General features: G+C 31.5%; 1 long non-coding RNA gene across 2 annotated transcripts in view; it reads right to left on the bottom strand.

Moving 5' to 3' along the window:
• Positions 1-3993: 3993 nt before the first annotated feature.
• Positions 3994-19420, bottom strand: part of LOC145735893 (uncharacterized) — a 49949-nt gene continuing 34522 nt past the window's right edge. Inside the window, exons 5-6 of one of the 2 annotated variants that reach the window (XR_014179779.1) lie at positions 10150-10320; positions 3994-4478 (exon numbers count right to left, since the gene is read on the bottom strand). This is a non-coding gene — a long non-coding RNA (uncharacterized LOC145735893). The remainder of the gene's footprint in view (positions 4479-10149; positions 10321-19420) is intronic. The other variant, XR_014179780.1, reaches the window with a different exon arrangement.

Here is a 19420-nt window from a genome sequence, read left to right as displayed (position 1 = left end):
CAACTAACTCCAGCACATTCTAAACGGCAGTCGTATACTGCAACAATCATGGGACTAATCGTTCCGCAATTTGCCAGGAATTAGGCATTGAAGGCAACGTCGAGAAGTCATAATCGTAGAATTAATTAATAAATTCCGTGAATGCACCACAAAGAAACATAAAACTGAATAGCAGTCAGTGTGAAACAGCATTAAACTCTAGAGGACTGGGCAATGGGTGCGTTTATCAACGATTTCAAATAATTGGAGGTTTGAGAGAAATACGCACTTTTTGTCAAATTTTGATTTGAATTTCCGTTTACGAGATAACAGGGTTATTACGTTTTAAAACCCAAAAAAATAGGGACGTCCGAGCTGTCAAAAACTGTAATATTTCATTTTATAAAAATACTCCTAAACTACTAAATAAGTGACACTTTTCCGCATGCTGATTGCAGTCGAACGAACGAAAATTGGTTCTCAAAACATATTTCGTAGCATTTAGTGCCAACATTTTTTACTTTCATTACTGAAGAGTCTGAAACTCGACTTTTACTATTTTGTGTTAGCAGTTTAGTGTATAAACTGGCTGTCAGGCCTGATAAGTCAAAAATTTTGTGAAGATAGTCTTAAAACTCGAGTTTTCAGACTGAAAACCGCCTTAAAGCACTAAAAACAGTCTAGTATTTTTAGAAATGTTTAAATTTTTAGCGCTGAGATGTTTGGAAGTCAATTTAATAGTGACAAAGCTTGGAATGACATTTTTAAGCCTGTAGAGAATGTAAAAATTGTTTTTTAAAATCTGCTATGTCAAAAACTTGGTGAAGATCGATTTTTCAAGCTGAAAGTTCAGTTTTAAAGCAGTAAAAATTCAAAAAAGTTCTGAGAAGATGAATAGCAAAGTAAAAAGAACTTGAAAAGATAGTTTTGAAGTCAATTTTTATGAACCTTATCTCAATAAAAGACCATTTTGAAGAATAAAATATTGAAATTTGCCTTCAAATTATGAAAACTTACTTCAAATTCAAATTTTAAGATTCTGATGTCACTATTCATTAGTTCAATATCCCTTTTTAGTGCCCAAGTCAATTTTCAATGTTTAAATTTCAATTTCAATCCTAAAGTCTATGCCGATTGACTAGAAAGACAGTTTAAAGCCTCTCAAGTCAATTTTTACAGCTTCCAAGTCAATTTTCAAGACTATCAAGTCCATCAATTTGTCTGAAAAGTATGAAAATTGGTTACAAAGACAATTTTAAAGCCTCTCATGTCAATTTTTACCGTTCGTAGGTCAATTTACTGGTTTCTAAGTCAATTTTTCAACCTAAAGGCTTTCAATTTGTCTGAAAAATATGACGATTGATTACAAAGAGAGTTTTTAAGCCTCTCAAGTAAATTTTCACAGTTTTCAAGTCAATTTTGAAGACTAAAGTTCTTCAATTGGTCTGAAAACTATAAAAACTGGTTACAAAGACAATTCTAAAGCCTCTAAAGTCAATTTACTGGTTTTTAAGTCAATTTTCCAGCCTAAAGTCTTTCAATTTGTCTGAAAAATATGACGATTGGCTACATAGACAGTTTTTAAGCCTCTCAAGTCAATTTTCCAGACCAAAGTCCTTCAATTTGTCTGAAAACTATAACGACTGACTACAAAGACCGTTTTTAAGCCTCTAAAGTCAATTTTTACCGTTGCAAGTCAATTTACTGGTTTCTAAGTCAAATTTCAAGACTGAAGTCTTTCAATTTGTCTGAAAAATATGACGACTGACTACACAGACAGTTTTTAAGCCTCTAAAGAATATTTTTACCGTTGCAAGTCAATTTACTGGTTTCTAAGTCAATTTTCCAGCCTAAAGTCTTTTAATTTGTCTGAGAAATATGACGACTGACTACAAAGACAGTTTGTAAGCCTCTAAAGTCAATTTTTACCGTTGCAAAGTCAATTTACAGGTTTTTAAGTAAATTTTCCAGCCTAAAGTCTTTCAATTTGTCTGAAAACTATAACGACTGACTACAAAGACAGCTTTAAACCCTTTAAAGTCAATTTTTACAGTTTACTGGTTACTAAGTCAAATTTCATGACTAAAAACTTTAAATTTGTCAGAAAAATATGACGATTGACTACATAGACAGTTTATAAACCACTCAAGTCAATTTTTACAGTTTTCAAGTCAATTTTCCAGCTTAAAGTCTTTCAATTTGTCTGAAAACTATGACGACTGACTACAAAGACAGTTTTTAAGCCTCTAAAGTCAATTTTTACCGTTGCAAGTCAATTTACTGGTTTCTAAGTCAAATTTCAAGACTAAAGTCTTTCAATTTGTCTGAAAATATGACGATTGACTACAAAGACAGTTTTTAAGCCTCTAAAGTCAATTTTTACCGTTACAAAGTCCATTTACTGGTTTCTGAGCCAATTTTCAAGACTAAAGTTTTTCAATTTGTCTGAAAACCTTGAAACTTGGTTACAAGACAATTTTAAAGCCTCTGAAGTGAACTTTTACCGCTGTAGGTCAATTTACTGGTTTCTAAGTCAAATTTCAAGCCTTTCAATTTGTCTGAAAACAATGACGATTGACTACAAAGACAGTTTTAAAGCCTCTAAAGTAGATTTCAAAACTAAAGTTCTTCAATTTGTCTGAAAACTGGTTACAAAGACAATTTTAAAGGCTCGAAAATTAATTTCTACCGTTGCCAAGTCAATTTACTGGTTTCTGGACAATTTTCAAGCTTATTAAGTAAATTTTCCGTTTCCAAGACAATTTGTAAGTTGGGTTTGGTTGGTTTTGGGTCTTTGAACGTAATAACCCAATTAACTCGTAAACGAAGTTTCAAATCAAAATTTTATAAGAGATACTTTCTTTATCAACTTGAACAGGGGAATCAAAAAAACTGTAATTTTTGAAAAATATCCAGTGACGTAGAAAATAAGGCGAAAAAATAAAAATCATCTTTCTGTATCTACGCCACTGGATCACATAATAAGTATTAATTCCGTAAGTGCTTGTTCTGAATTTGATCAAAATTGTTCCAATGGCCTGACAGTTATAACCAAAAACCGAATTTTTAAACTGAAATTTGAAGAACTCTATTTTCTTTAGGAAGCATTTTTCAGGAAAATGACACCAATGCATGTCAACTTATGGTGAATGTAACTGACATTTAAAACTGGATCACCTTGTAGAAGCATTAAATTCTGTCATCTGAGATGAAAGTACCGTTCCTAAAATGATTTTCTTGCCTATTGTTCATTCAGTGCTGTTCCTCAATCAAATATTTGATCAATAATGTCTCTAAATTGCATTTTTAAGGGAACCTCACTAAAAAGAAGGTTTTTAAGTTATTCAACAAGTATACGAGCCAATCTTGGGTCAATTGCTTGACTTCAGTAAGGCTTCTGACTGAGATATTAAGGCATGTGACTGGTTCAAGCAGTGTTGCCAACTTTTAAATGACATAATTTTCCCCAAAAACGTTTTAAAAAAAGTTGCCAAATTTCACTAAAATGCCTAAAACTAAAAAAAGTTGAAACAGTTAATATTTACATTTAAAGATTTTTAGAGCTCCATGAGCAGGTTTTTTTGGAGCTGTTTCATTTGGAGCTAGTTCCACATGTCAAAATGCTGAAAATTGTCAAATATCATTCCATGAAGCTATAAAAATAACAAAAAAACATGCTCAAAAGCAGTTTTAAATCATTGTAAGTGAATTTTGTAGGTTTATGGGTTGAATTTTGCTGGTTGTAGCTTATTCTAAAAGCAAATCCATCTGGAGTAGACCTAAAAATGGCTGGACACTTGCAAAGTATAAGAAAGTCGAATTAAAGCAAAACTTCTTCAATCTGGGGACTTTTTTTCAAAACTCTTATGGGGAATTCATATCATTTAAGGGTTGGCAACACTGTTTTTGCTCACTGCAATTTGATTGATATTAATTATGACTATAACAAATAAAACAAATTTCTAATAACTGTACTTATATTAATAACAGACAAAATTGCTGGTATTTTTGAAAAATACAATTTGATACTTGTTTTTAATTTTTGGGACAACCTGTACATATTGCAATTTGAAGAGACACTTCTAAAATGGCTAAATAGCTCTAAATATTGCTACAAAAATTCAGTTTTTTTTTAATTTTTGTATTGTTGTTCTATAATCTCTCTCTTTAAATAAACGTGGTGTATTATCAACTCAAAAATCAAATTTCTAAAAGACAAAAATACTACAACTAGACCTATAATCGTACCTACTTCTTATTCTTACGTTATGTTATGGTTAATTTTCTAATAACTTAATTTTTAGATTTTGCTGACAAAATTGATGGTATTTTCGTGTAAATTCCAGTGGTTTGTTCACTCCAACAAGTCAATAACTCGTTGATCATGCCAATTCCCAATAGACACGTTCATTCCTGTGTCTGCTCGTTAAAGTAGCCGATTTGGCATGCAAGCAACGCAACTCACATTAACATCGTCTTTGTCCTTAATGAAGTCCAATCTAGAAGAAAAAAACAAAAACGAGGAAATTACTATAATTTCCAAAGTCAATAAATTTCAAAAACAAACCGATAAATTTCCGGTTTGAACCAAGCGTTCATTGTAATAGGAATTATATAATTATAGACCTGATGAGGCCAATTGCGCCCGCATAGTATGCAAAAACGTGCTATTTAAGAGCCTCTAGCCAGGCATTGACAGCTCTCTAACTGTTGTACTGACTACCGAGTTATTTTAAAATACCCTAAGGAACCAACGAGAATCTATCATTTATTAGAGTGTTTGGTATTTAATTTTTTTAAAGTGGTACCTACAAAGGAAAAAAAATGGAATTATATGCCTGGTGAAGCCTGAACAGGCTGAAACACGTGTCGCTAGGTTATCATCCTTGTTTCTTGCTGCTTCACTTTTTTTGTCCAACTCTCCTGTCATTGAGTATTATTGTTTTGTCAAAATGCTTAAAACAAAATTAATGCACAAAAAAGTGGTTAAAAGTTATTTTTTTCATAAATTTTAGTGCAGCAACAATTATTTTAATTCTGATTGTTAATTTTTTATTAAAAAATTAATTATGGAGATTGACAAAAAATTTGAAATTTTTTTTTGTCCTAAATAAAATTGAGAAAACTTTGGATTAATAACAATTAATCAAACGCACAAAAAAAAGTTAAATAATAGGAGTTTGTTTAAAAGGTTATGTTACATATTTTTTGTGACAGTTTTGAGTGTCAAAAACTTCAAAACGTCAAATCAATTGCATATTTAAATAAAAAAGTCTTTGCAAGACCAAAAATATTCAGAATGACTTTTTGCACCCAGTGGACTAGGTTACAACTGGCTGAGCGTTAGTTGCAAATTGAATTATTTTTTGTACACCCTGTATATGCGCAATCGTGTTGCGGTTAGTACGAGGTGAAAGAATGGTTCAAGACAAACATTTTGAGTTTTTTACAGTCGCTGAAACCCCAAAAATAGCGGAGATACGAAGTTTTCAAAATTTTGATTCAATTTCCAAAAAAAAGTAAAAAAGTCGAATATCTCAAAAACGGCAAAAGTTACGAAAATTTTGCAAGAGCTAAAATATGTTCAGAATGATTTTTTCCACCCTGTGGACTAAGTTTACACTCACTTCAAACCAAGTAAACGCGGTCACAACTGGCACATAACCTTGGTTTCAAATTTAATTATTTTTTGTACTCCCTGTGGGAACCTGCATGAAGCGATGAGTAACGCATTCCATTGATAAGGAAAATCAATAGAATGCGTAAGGAACCTTAGTAAATAAGCGGCGAGGGTAAAACCGACACCCATATTGTTATCCTCTTAATTGTTAGTTCGTAATTGTTTATTATTGTTGTTTATTACTGGTGTTATAGTTATTAATATACGGGATTTGTTTGATAGTGTTTCTTGGGAGTTTTAGTTAATCCTGGAGTACCACAAGTGGCGACGAGGATAAACAACAAAAGTTAAATAAGGTAAATTAATTCACTGTTGACGTATAGTATTTAAAGCTAAATTGAAATAGAATTTTACAACACTGATACTCTAAAGATCCTAGAGCAGTATATCGAAATAATATGTTGATAATAAACTGTTACCCAGATGAACAATAATGGGCAGTAGCTAATACCTGTTCTATATTAAATAATAGCAGGCAGTTTATAATACTGATACTATGGGGAAAGTAGAGCAGTAGTAAGGAGTTTATATTAAGTTAAAAAAAAAGGGAAGGTGATAAGCGAAAAAAAAAATTCTGTTACTCTATAATATTAGAGCAGATAATAGAAACAAACAAGTAAACTGTTATCCTGGTTTTAGGGCAGTTAAAGCAGAGTTACAAAAAGGGTAGGTGCTTCACGTGATAGCCCCATTCATTAGCTTTCTTTTGTTATACAGAGTGTTTCAAACAAACGACTTATGGACGATTTTCTGGAAAAATGCACGGAAATTTAATCTGAATTAGGGATTTTTTGGCCCTACTACGACTATATTAACGGCGACCATTTTGGATTTTGCTCAATTAAAGTGACTTTTTTTAACTAATTTCAACCTGGGGAACACAAATCTGACGTCCATTTTGAATGATGAACAAGATTCATATTTGGTAATTTTTTGATAAAATTGAAATTAAACAAGTTACGAGAATGTGAGAAAAATCAATGAATCACCCTGTAAACTACTCGAATGCATTGCCAATAACTCGGTTATTTTGACAGTTACAGGGTGGTATTAATATACCAATTTGTAGCCCTTGAAATTATTTTTTGACCACCTTGTATAGCATTTTTACCTAAAACGTCGATCAACTGAGTTATTTACTGTTAAAACTGAGTAGTTTGCTGTGAAGCTTGAATGTGACCGTTTTCACTTTGACAGCTCATAACTCTATTGTTTTGACACCTACAGGGTGGTTCAATATACCAATTTGTAGCCCTTGAAATTCTCGTTTGACCACCTTATACAGCGTTTTTACCTAAAACGTCGATCAACTGAGTTATTTACTGTTAAAACTGAGTTGTTTGCTGTAAAATTTGAATTAGACAGTTTTCAATTTGACAGCTCATAACTCTGTTATTTTGACACCTACAAGGTGGTTCAATATACCAATTTGTAGCCCTTGAAATTCTCTTTCGACCACCTTGTACAGCGTTTTTTCCTGAAACCTCGATCAACTGAGGTATTTACTGTTAAAACTGAGTAGTTTGCTGTAAAGTTTGAATTAGACAGTTTTCACTTTGACAGCCCATAACTCTGTCATTTTGACGGTTACAGGGTGGTTCAATATACCGATTTGTAGCTCTTGAAATTGTCTTTTGATCACCTTGGCATGCATAGTAGAAATGTTACGCTACTGAAAGATTCAAGCATTTATACATGTGTTGTCCAGAAGGGAGGACATATAAAACATCTATTCAATTAAATCAGATTGCTATACCCTTGCATACATTTATAAACCATACTTTTTGAAAAATTTATATTATATTAACATAATTTAAATATACATAATTTTGGTATATTAAAAAGTAAATCCTATAACTTTCGTATTGGACATTTTTTTTTAGAAAGTCAATAGTTGAAGAGATAAGGATAAGAGCAAATGTAACCAATCACCCTGTACATACAATGTATGTAAAGGTACCAACCTAAAATTTACATTAAAAAATAAAACAAAGTAACCATATTCTTCTTCGAATCATTTAAACTCTGCATTTCTAACTAAAGTACATTAAAAGTAAGCATTTAAAACCGTTCAATTGCAAATTACCACCATTGTTTCGGAATAAAGTCAAGATAAAATTAGCAATTAAACGGCGGATTATGTGCGGTAATTAAGCATTTAAAATATTATTCAGGATTTTCAATTAGCCGCATTAACTTTCTTGTTCGGTTAACAATAAAATGAAAAATGGCAACCGTCCTGCTTGATATACAGTCCGTCCCAAATGTTGTCATGCAAGTTTAGATGATGGTTTTTTTTTGGGAAAAATGTTGATTTTCTGATGCATTTTTGTATGTTTTAAATTTTTGTTTTCGTTCTAGTCTAGAAAATTAAGGAAACATAAATCATGCACAAGTTGGAAGGAATTCATAAAAAAAATGCTGGAAAATAGATTTTCATTCTATCTTTTTTTACAATTTTTTGTTGTTAAACACAAACGTGTTTGTAACGTTGTTTGAACGTGTAAACCTGACTCAATAGGTGCAGAAAGTCATTCTGAACATTTTTCATCTCTCGCAAAATTTCCTTAACTCTAACCGTTTCCGAGATATTCGACTTTTTTGGAAATTGCATTCAAATTTTTAAAAAATTCCGTATTTTTGAAGTTAGAGACTGTAAAAAGCTCAAAATGTTCGTCTTGAGCTGCTCTTTCACTTTGTGCTAGAAGAACCTTCAACCGTTTCCGAAATGTTTGACTTTTTTTGAAAATTGAATCCAAATTAGAAAACTTCGTATCTCCGCCGTTTTTGGGGTGTTCAAAAAACAGTTCAATTTGATATTAAAGCTCTCCCAGTTGTAAATCACGTTTACACGGTTCTAAGTGGGTGTAAACCTAGTCCACTGGATGCAAAAAATTAGCTTAAATATTTTTAGTATCTTTCAAAATTTCCGTAGCTCTAACCGTTTTCGAGATACTCGACTTTTTTTGAAAACTGCATCCAAATTTTAAAAATTTCATATCTCCGTCAATTTTGGGGTTTCAGCAAGTGTAAAAAGCTCAAAATGTTCGTCTTGAACTGCTTTTTTAGTTTGTGCTAAAGGCAACACGATTGAACATATACAGGGGGATCCAAAAAAAGTTAAATTTTAAATTAGTTTGACCGCGTTTACCTGCTTTAAGTGGGTCGAAACCTACTTCACTGAGTGCAGAAAGTCAGTTTAAATATTTTAAGTCTTATTCAAAATTTCCGTAACTCTAAACGTTTCCGAGATATTCGACTTTTTTACTTTTTTTTTGGAAGTTGCATCAAAATTTTGAAAATTCCGTATCTCCGCCATTTTTAAAGTTTCAGCTACCGTAAAAAACTCAAAATGTTTGTCTAAAAATGTTCTTTCCTTTTGTGCTAACGGCAGTACGATTGAGCATATACAGGGTGTTCAAAAAAACCAAAAGAAAATCAGTTAAACTTGAAACTAAAGATTTGCCAGTTTTGACCTCGTTTACCCGATTCTAAGTGGGTGTAAACTTATTCCACTGAATGGCGAAAGTAATTTTGAAAATTTTTGGTTTCTTTAAAAATTTTCGTAACTTTAACCTTTTCGGAAATATTTAACTTTGTTTTTTTTTTGACAATTGCTTCCAAATTTGGAAAATTTCGGATCTCTGCCATTTTTGGGTTTCCGATAACTGCAAAAAGCTCAAAATGTTCGTTTTGAAATGTTCTTTCACCTCGTGCTAACTGCAGTACGATTAAGCATATACAGGGTGTCCAAAAAACAATTTAATTTTGAAATTAACGCTCTACTAGTTGTGACCGCTTTGAACCGCTTCTAAGTGAGTGTAAACCTAGCCCAGTCGGTGCAGAAAGTCATTCTGAACAATTTTAGTCTTCTGCAAAATTTCCGTAACTTTAACCATTTTCGAGATATTAGCCTTTTGAACTTTTTTTTTTGAAAATGCATCCAAATTTTGAAAATTCCGTATTTCCGCCATTTTAAAAAGTTTTAGCTACTTTCTTTAAAAATTTTCGTAACTTTAACCGTTTCCGAAATATTTGACTTTGTTTAATTTTTTTTGACAATTGCATCCAAATTTTAAAAATTCAGTATCTCCGCCATTTTTGGGGTTTCAGCAACCAAAAAAAGCTCAAAAAGTTCGTATTTAAGTGCTCTTTCACCTCGTTCTCACCCCGATACGAATAAACTTATACAGGCTGTCCAAAAAAACAGTTTAATTTTGAAGTTGCTCCACCAGTTGTGAGTGCGTTTACCTGGTTTGTGGTGGTTTGCAAGTGGGTGTAAACCTTGTCCGCTGGGTGCAGAAAGTCATTCTGAACATTTTTGATCTGATGCAAAATTTTCATAACTTTAACCGTTTCTGAGATATTTAACTTTTTTTGTAAATTGCTTCCAAATTTTTGAAATTTTGTTAAAAACTTACGAACAATTTAGGTTATGGTTGAAGAAGGTTGGGTTGGGTTAGTCTTATAAATAATTTCAATAAACAAACCTGCTTGATTTTAGTGAGTTTCCAAATTTTCCAATTTTTCTCATTCAAATGGAATTTTCCAATTTTCCATAATCGATCAATGCAATTTTCGGACCACCCGGTATATTTATCGGTGTATTCACTTTTTTGATTGTCGTTTTGAAGTGCATCAGATTCTTCATATCCCCCATTCTGAAATCAAAGTCTCTGGTTATCATCGACTAACAAGACAGTATCATCGGCATAACGAGCTGCACCAAGACTGGATAGTAGTAAAAAACTTAGTTTTTTATGTCAAAATTTTGTGTTGTATTACTGTGTATGACTGATAAAACTACTACATAATATATTCTGGATTTTACATCGAAACGATTATTACTAGTTGCGGCGTGTTTTTGTAATTAAAAATAAAACACAAAAATAAGGGTAATTCCGCACTATAAAAATTAACTTTGTCTTAACTGCTCGCAGACCGCTCATAAACCATTCAAATCTATTTTAATTGCGACTAAATTGTCGCAATTTGTTAATAAAATGCGGGATTACAGAGAACCGTACACTCCAACAAAATGCTATAAAAATTCCTTTCGTATGCGGTTTTGCCCCTCCCCCCTTTGCCCCTCCCTCCCCTGACAGTAACCAGTCTGTAAAGTGATCAATTAAATGTTTATTCGCCTTTGAATTTTAATCACAAATTTCAACTAGTTAATAACAATCTTTTTAATAAAAATTTTTTAATTGGAAATAACAAAGCTATTTTACAAAAAAAAAACATTTATTTTTGGAAATTGTCCTTTTTCAAAACATTTTTAGGAAAATTTTGAAATTACACCAAACTGACTTTTAGACAAAGTTATCTTCTCAAAAAACTAAACAATTTTGCATACATTCGATTCATAGTGAAATACTGTGTAATTTTACATTTTTTATTAATTTTTACTATACTTTCCCCTCAATAAAAGAAAAATTGTACTGTTTTTAAGCATTTTTTAATTTTTTTTCGCACTCCATAACAACCTTATTAAAACCATCTAATTTCTGTTACAGAATCGATTTCATTCAAATGTCATTCGAAAGAGCGTGAAAAGTCCTACAAAATGAGCAAAAATCCGTTTTCCTAGCCTTTCTCGTTTCCGAGATATTAAAATTTAAAAAAAGCAAAATACGAAAAATGATATTTTTGCTAGTTAATATTGTATTTTATCTCTAGAAGAGTATAACAAAAAGTAATTTAAATTTGTTTTTTTTTTTTTGAATTTTCTATGACAGCTTATTTCCAATGTTATTAGTGAATATGCTTTATAAGCAAAAAATGTAACCAAGCACGCTATTTTTTGTCATAAAAAAGTAAACGTTAAGACTTAATATTCAGTTATGTCTCTTTCCGAATTTCCGTAACTAATCGTTTTCGAGATATTGGACTTTTTTTTTGGGAAATTTTGCAAATTCCGTATCTTCGCCCTTTTTGGAATATCAGCGATTGTAAGATGCTTAAAATGTTCGTCTTGAACTGCTCTTTTATCTCGTGCTGCACCCGACGCAATTGAAAATATGCAGGGTGTTCAAAAAAATACAAATACCTTTGGGTTTGGCTTTTAAAAGAGAGCTACGCCACAAAAAGTGTTCAAAACTGTCAAAAATCTATATTTTTCAAGGTCATATCAAGAACGGTACCACCTAGCGGTAATTTTACAAAGGAAATTTAATTAGGATTCCAAAAATGTGCTTAAAACAGCCATTTTCTCACTCCAACTTAGTTTTACAGGCGATTTTGTCCCTGACTGTCCTTTCAAACTGTATTTGTGGCAGTTCAAACTTTGATACCACTTTTCTTCCTGACTTTACCTAATTTGAAAGTGTTTTTAATGTCATTAGATAGGAAATTCAATTAGGATTCCAAAAATATGCTTAAAACAGTCATTTTCTCACTGCAACTGGGCTCTACAGGCGATTTTGTCCCTGACTGTCTTTCAAACTGGGTTTCTGGCAATTCAAACTTTGACACCACTTTTCTCTCTGACTTTACCTAATTTGAAAGTGATTTTTTATGTTATTAGATAGGAGATTCAATAAGGATTCCAAAAATGTGCTCAACACTGTCATTTTCTGACCACAAGTGGGTTTTACAGGCAATTTTGTCCCTGACTGTCCTTTCAAACTGTTGTTTCGGGCAGTTCAAATTTTGACGTCACTTTTCTTTCTGACTACCTGATTTTGTAGTGCTTTTTTAAGTTTATTGGACAGGAAATTTGATGAGGATTCCAAAAATGTGCTTAAAACAGTCATTTTCTCACTCCAACTGCGCTTTACAGACGATTTTGTCCCTGACTGTCCTTTCAAACTGTATTTCTGGCAGTTCAAGCTTTGACACCACTTTTCTCTCTGACTTTACCTAATTTGAAAGTGTTTTTTTACCTCATTAGATAGGAAATTCAATAAGGATTCCAAAAATGTGCTTAAAACAGTCATTTTCTCACTCCAAGTGGGTTTCACAGGCCATTTCGCCCCTGACTGTTATTTCAAACTGTATTTCTAGCAGTTCAAACTTTGAGACCACTATTCTTCTTGACTTTACCTTATTTTGTAGTGTTTTTAAGTTTATTAAATAGGAAATTTAATACGGATTCCAAAAATGTGCTTAAAACAGTCATTTTCTCCCTTAAAGTGGGTTTGACAGGCAATTTAGTCCCTGACTGTCCTTTCAAACTGTATATCTGGTACTTAAAATTTTGACACCACTTTTTTCTCTGACTTTACCTAATTTGAAAGTGTTTTTTTACCTCATTAGATAGGAAATTTAATGCGGATTCCAAAAATGTGCTTAAAACAGTAATTTTCTCACTGCAAGTGGATTTTACAGGCCATTTTGCCCCTGACTGTTCTTTCAAACTGTATTTCTGGCATTTCAAATTTTGACACCACTATTCTTCTTAACTTTACCTTATTCTGTAGTGTTTTTAAGTTTATTAAATAGGAAATTTAATACGGATTCCAAAAATGTGCTTAAAACAGTCATTTTCTCACTCCAAGTGGGTATTACAGAAAATTTTGTTCCTGACTGTCTATTCAAACTGTGTTTCTGGCAGTTCAAGCTTTGAAAACCCTTTTCATTCTGACTTTACCTGATTTGAAAGTGTTTTTTTACCTCATTAGATAGGAAATTTAATAAGGATTCCAAAAATGCGCTTAAAACAGTAATTTTCTCACTTGAAGTGGGTTTGACAGGCAATTTAGTCCCTGACTGTCCTTTCAAACTGTATTTCTGGCAGTTCAAATTTTGACACCACTTTTCTCTTTCACTTTACCTAATTTTAAAGTGTTTTTTATCTCATTAGATAGGAAATTCAATAAGGATTCCAAAAATATGCTTAAAACAGTCATTTTCTCACTCCAACTGGGCTTTACAGACGATTTTGTCCCTGACTATCCTTTCAAACTGTGTTTCTGACAGTTCAAACTTTGACACCACATTGCAATGTTGGCAGTTACCCACGCCACAAATGTCTTAGGATTAAAGTATGTTTTGAAAAAAAAACTGTGTTTCTTTAAAGGTGTCTTTCAAGGTAAATCTCTGCGTTACTATTAACTTTAGTTGACCTCATTGCAATCTTGAAAACAGCATAAAAACACAAGTTTAACGGTATAATTAGTATGTGCACACTTTAACAGTGATTTTGATTTAATTTAACTGTTTCGTTACTTATATAATTCAATTTGTGTACGGATATGGCAGCAAAACCACTTATCTATTGGGGATAACACGTTCCTACTAAAACTGGCTAAGAAATCGATCGGTAATTGACACCTTCAGTTTTCAAAGGTAGTTGAATTTACGACCTGAAGACTTAAAAGTAGCAAAACGCAGTGATAAATGTTGCAAAATGCAGCGGATTATCATAAAGCAATATTTTTCCTAATTAAAATCGTTGAAATACAAACGTGAGAGGCAAAAAACTAATTTCAAATTCGTATCGGGACTCCCATGTTTATTTAATTGTATAATGCTGCTCATTATAATGATCCACCCGAGATGCGTATAAAAACTTGCTGAATGACAACGAGTTATGAGACGAAAGATCCGTTGAACTTATATTTTCATAAATATTAAACAATGGTTCGACGTATATGTGTGTATGTACAGGGTGATTGATTGTATTGCGACCATGACCACAGCAAAAAAAAAATCAAAAATTATTTCTAAATTTTTCTGACAGAAATTTGAGTATCAAATGTTTCTGCCCCACCTGTCTCGAATATTAGTATAGTGATAATCAAGGTACAATAGGATGACGTAACACTATGTAACAGACAGGTGAAAACAATATTTTAATTTTTTTTTACATTTTTTTATATTTATAATTAGTTGTAATTAGTTAGTTACTCATTGCTAGACAAAGTTGTCACGTGACACATCATTGTATGATTAGGACAGTCACGTGATAACTGTCATATTATCGTCTGATTGGTGAAAAGAGGAATAATCGAACATAGTTTCTGCTTTTAGAGTTTGGCATAATATTAATCTGTTCTCTTTAAACTTTATTTGTTATATTAATTTTTAGACTTATTTTGACAGTCACTGGATGATATTGAGTATGTCACTTTGAAGCTTTTAAAACCTACCTTTGATCACCCTATATAATAAAAATGCCTAAACTGCAAATTTGACTTGGAAACATTAAAATTAACCTACAAACTTGAAAAAGTTAAAAATGATGAAAATGGACCTAAACACTTAGACCAAAAATAGCTAAATATATAGCTAGCTAATTTTCAAATTTCTGACAATAATTTTTTGGTTTTTACAAAGGCAATTAAGTGGAAAACTTAAAAATTCTTGATAATGTAAATATACGAAAATTGGCTTAAAAACTGACAAAAAAATTTAAAAATGTAAAAATTGACTTGAAAATGACAATATTAGATAGAATAGCTAAAAATTCCAGTTTCAAGTTTTTTAAATTTTTTCTAGTCAATTTGTATGTTTTTAAGTCAGTTTACAAGTTTCATAGTTCATTTTTGAATTGTTAATAAGTACAATTTCAAGTTTTCAAGTAAGTTTTCATATTAAAACAGGTATTCGATCTAATTTTTACATTTTTAAGTCAGTTTTAAGGTTTCTTAGTCAGTTTTCACGTTTTCAAATCAGGTAACAATTTTCTACGTCAATTTTCAATCATCACATTTAATTCAAACATTTTTAGGTAAATTTTTGCATTTTCAAGTCATATTTTATGTTTTCCAATCAATTTGTACTTGTCCAAGTCAGTTTTCCAAGTTTTTCAGTTAAATGACACGTTTCTAAGTCTATTTTCAAATTTTCTATTCAATTTACAAGTTTAACCAGTCCATTTCTGATTTTTCAAGTAAACTTTCAAGTATTCTATCCAATTGTTACATTTTTAAGTCAGTTTTCAAGTTTCTTAGTCAGTTTTCACGTTTTAAATTCATTTTTCAAGTTCTTACGTCAATTTTCAAACTGCACATTCAATTTACACATTTAAAAGTAAATTCTTACATTTTCAAGTCATATTTTATGTTTTTTAGTAAATTTTTATGTGTCCATGTTAGCTTTCAAGTTTCTTAGTTAAATCTTAGCTTCTAGATCAATTTTCAAGTTTTACAATTCATTTCTGAATTTTTAAGTAAATTTTCAAGTATTCTATCAAATTTTTTACATTTTCAAGTCAGTTTTAACGTTTTGTCACGTTTATAAATCAATTTTCATGTGTTCTATTCAATTTATAAGTTTCACAGTCCATTTCTGAATTTTTAAGTAAACTTTCAAGTATTCTATCATATTTATGCATTTTTAAGTCAGTTTTCACGTTTTCAAATGAGTTTGCAATTTTCTACGTCAATTTTCAAACTTCACATTCAATTTGCACATTTTTAAGTCAATTTTTGCATTTCCAAGTCATATTTTATGTTTTTCAGTTAATTTGTATGTGTCCAAGCCAGTTTTCAAGTTTCTTAGTTAAATGACACGTTCTACGTCAAGTTCTCTATTCAATTTGCAAATATCACAGTCCATTTCTGAATTTTTAAGTAAATGTTACCTAGCCAATTTTTACGTTATCAAGTATTCTATTCAATTTTTACAATTTCAAGTAAGTTTTCATATTTCTACGTCAATTTTTTAATTCTACATTCAATTTACACATTTTTAAGTACATTTTTACTTTTCCAAGTCATATTTTTATGTTCTCCAGTCAATTTGTATGTGTCCAAGCCAGTTTTCAAGTTTTTTAGTTAAATGACACGTTTCTAGTTCAATTTTCCAGTTTTCTAGTCCATTTTTACGTTAACAAGTGAATTTTCAAGTATTCTACCAAATTTTTTCATTTTCAAGTAAGTTATGAAGTTTCTACGTCAATTTTTAAACTTTAAATTCAATTTACAAATTTTTAGATACATTTTTACTTTTTTAAGTCATATTTTCATGTTTTCCAGTCAATTTGTATGTATCCAAGTCAGTTTTTAAATATTTTGAGTTAAATGACACGTTTCTAATTCAATATTCAAGTTTCCTAGTCAATTTTTACGTTAACAAGTGAATTTTCAAGTATTCTATCCAATTTTTACATTTTCAAGTAAATTTTCACGTTTTCAAATTAGTTTGCAAGTTTTTTATTCAGATTTCAAGTGTTATAGACCATTTTTACATTTCCAAAATGTCTTAGAAATTGAGAATTGACTTAACAAGCCAATTTTTAAATTTCTGACCATAATTTTTTGGTTTTTACTAAGAAAATTAATTGGAAAACTTAAAAATTGCCTGAAAAATTTAGAAACTGACTTGAAAAACGAGACAACTAAGAAACTTTAAAATTTACTTAGAAATGTAAAAATTTACTTGGAAATGTCAATATTGGACATTTACACTTCTTTCAATATATTCATTTTTAGGGTTATTTTGACAGTTACTGGTTGGTGGAGTATGTCATTTTAAAGCCCTTTAAACCTATATTTGATCACCCTATATAATATCTACAGCAAAAATTCCTAAAAACTGAGTTATTTCGTAAAGTTTGACTGAATTCGACAGCTTTCATTTTAATATCCACTTTTTTATAACGCGGTTTCCCGCTCTTTCTGTCAGATTCGTTGTCTCTTTCTCGCTTTCTGCTATTGCCCCTTTCCTCTCTTTTTCTCCTTGTCTTTTTTTTTGACTCTGACTGGTTGACTTGTCTCTTTAGTTTTCGCTTTCTAATCCTTTGAATTCTCACTATTCCTCTACCGTTCTCCCTCCTCTCTCGTTTCGTCTTCTTTTATTTTATTTCACTCGTTTTTTCTTTGTTTTCGTCTAGCTACTTGGTAACGAAAAAGAAGAATGAACAAAAGAGAGAGTCGCATAAAAAATAAGATAATAAGAAATTAAAGGATTACAAAAAATATCTTAAAAGTGTTAAATACAAAAAAAAAACAAATGTGACTGAAAAAAAGTCAAAACTAAATTTAAAACCGTCAAATTTAAAGTGTTAGAAATGAGAAAATATAAAGTCTTCTTTCAGAATTTCTGGGCAATTAGCCAACTCAGTCATTTAATTCTTCTTTAAAATATGTTGGAATTTTAAGATCAATCACTTAGTCTTCTTTCTGAGTTTTTGAGCAATTAGCCAACTCAATCATTGGAAAGATTCTTCTACTCTTCTTTTTTTGGTACTGATAGCATTTAATTCTTCTTTGCAATATGTTTGGCTTTTGAAATCAACGTATTTTTCCGAAAATATTGGAATTTTAGTTTTAATTAAGGCATTGTTCCCACAAACGTAAAAAGTCACGTTTTCATTTTTTGCCCCACTTCTTGTCGTTCTTCTTTGTGTAACTTTTTTCGGTACTTTCGTATGATTCGAGTGGTTTTTTAAGCAGAGACGTGCGCGAATTGATGTTAAATTGATTAAAATGAAAATACATAATTAATTATTGGCCATCTTGTCTTAGTTTTCGGAAAATAATTCTCTTCTGACGCCATTAAGGGCAAAAGGTCTCTCAAAGGTTTTGGTAGAGAATTAAATTATCTACAATTTTTCCCTTTAGACTTGATCTGGAAGGAATTGATCTGGTACGCCACTGGTACGACTTGTCCATCATCGGGGAGCAAGTTTCCGTCAGATGTCGTCTTCGTCGGACGCATTGTTCGCGGCACAATTGAAAAAGTGACTCTCCAATGCGTACACATACATATAAATTATTTAAATGTTGGTAGAAATGTATGCAAGTGGCTCAAAGCGGCCGACATCGTCACAAAAACTGGCGTACACTCCGCGTTATAATTTGCAACTGAGCTGCCCATTGTCAACAATTTTTTACCTGCTGTCATCCCGCCATTTTTACAATTCAAATTTGATCAACTGTATATTTCGATCATTAGCTTTTTTGCTCGTTTACCTCTTTGTTGATATGGATGATTTGCTTTGATCGAATATTAAGTTTTTTTTTCCACCAACATGATAAACCATACCATTATTGACCGATTAGTAACTTTCTAGTTACTTACTTACTCAAAGTAGCCTTGATTCAGTAGACTAACGGTGATTGTTTTTTTCAAAAATGTTCTTCTAAAGATGTAGTGATTGTGAGCTAAAATCTCAGTCTTTTAAAATCAATTTTCGAAACCATAAGTGACTGAGTTACTTGAAAACTGCCTCTTATACTACTGCGTCTACTGGTTAAGCCGCAAGAGGGCGTTCAAACGGTCGTTATTTTGAAATTTGTCCTACAATTGCATACTTTCCTTTAACCTCAATAACTCCATATTTTGAACAATTACAGGAAAAACCCATAGAGTGAACTGTAAGTAACAGTGTGACTACTTTCATCGTTCAGCCGTTAGGGGGCGCTAAAATGACGGTTATTTTGAAATTTGTCCTACACTCACACACGTCTCTTTAACAGCCAATAACTCCGTTATTTAAAAAGCTACAGGAAAAGTGTATAGGAGTAAATAGATTGACCGAACTGTAGATTATCCGACAGTGTATTTACTTTCACGGTTAAGCTGCAAGGGGGCGCTGGAATTGGTGGTCGCTTTTCTCCTCGGGATTTAATCTTGACATACGGTCAATAAAAGCTTCTGTCTAAACTCATTATTGACCGATTAGTAACTTGAGAAATTAGTTTTCTCTACATTAATGACCATTATTGACTTAGGTCAAAAATCTAGTCTACTCTCTAATTTTTGCTTTAGGGCCTTGATTTTTGGGCTCAAAGTAGCCTTGATTCAGTAGATTAACTGTGATTTTTTTTCCAAAAATTTTCCTCTAAAATTGTGGTTATTGTGAGCCAAAAT

The sequence above is a fragment of the Ips typographus genome, linkage group LG11 (genome assembly GCF_016097725.1).
Source record: "Ips typographus isolate SLU linkage group LG11, UJ_Ityp_2.0, whole genome shotgun sequence".
NCBI lineage: Eukaryota > Metazoa > Arthropoda > Insecta > Coleoptera > Curculionidae > Ips > Ips typographus.
This window is presented reverse-complemented; position numbering and strand designations above follow the sequence as displayed.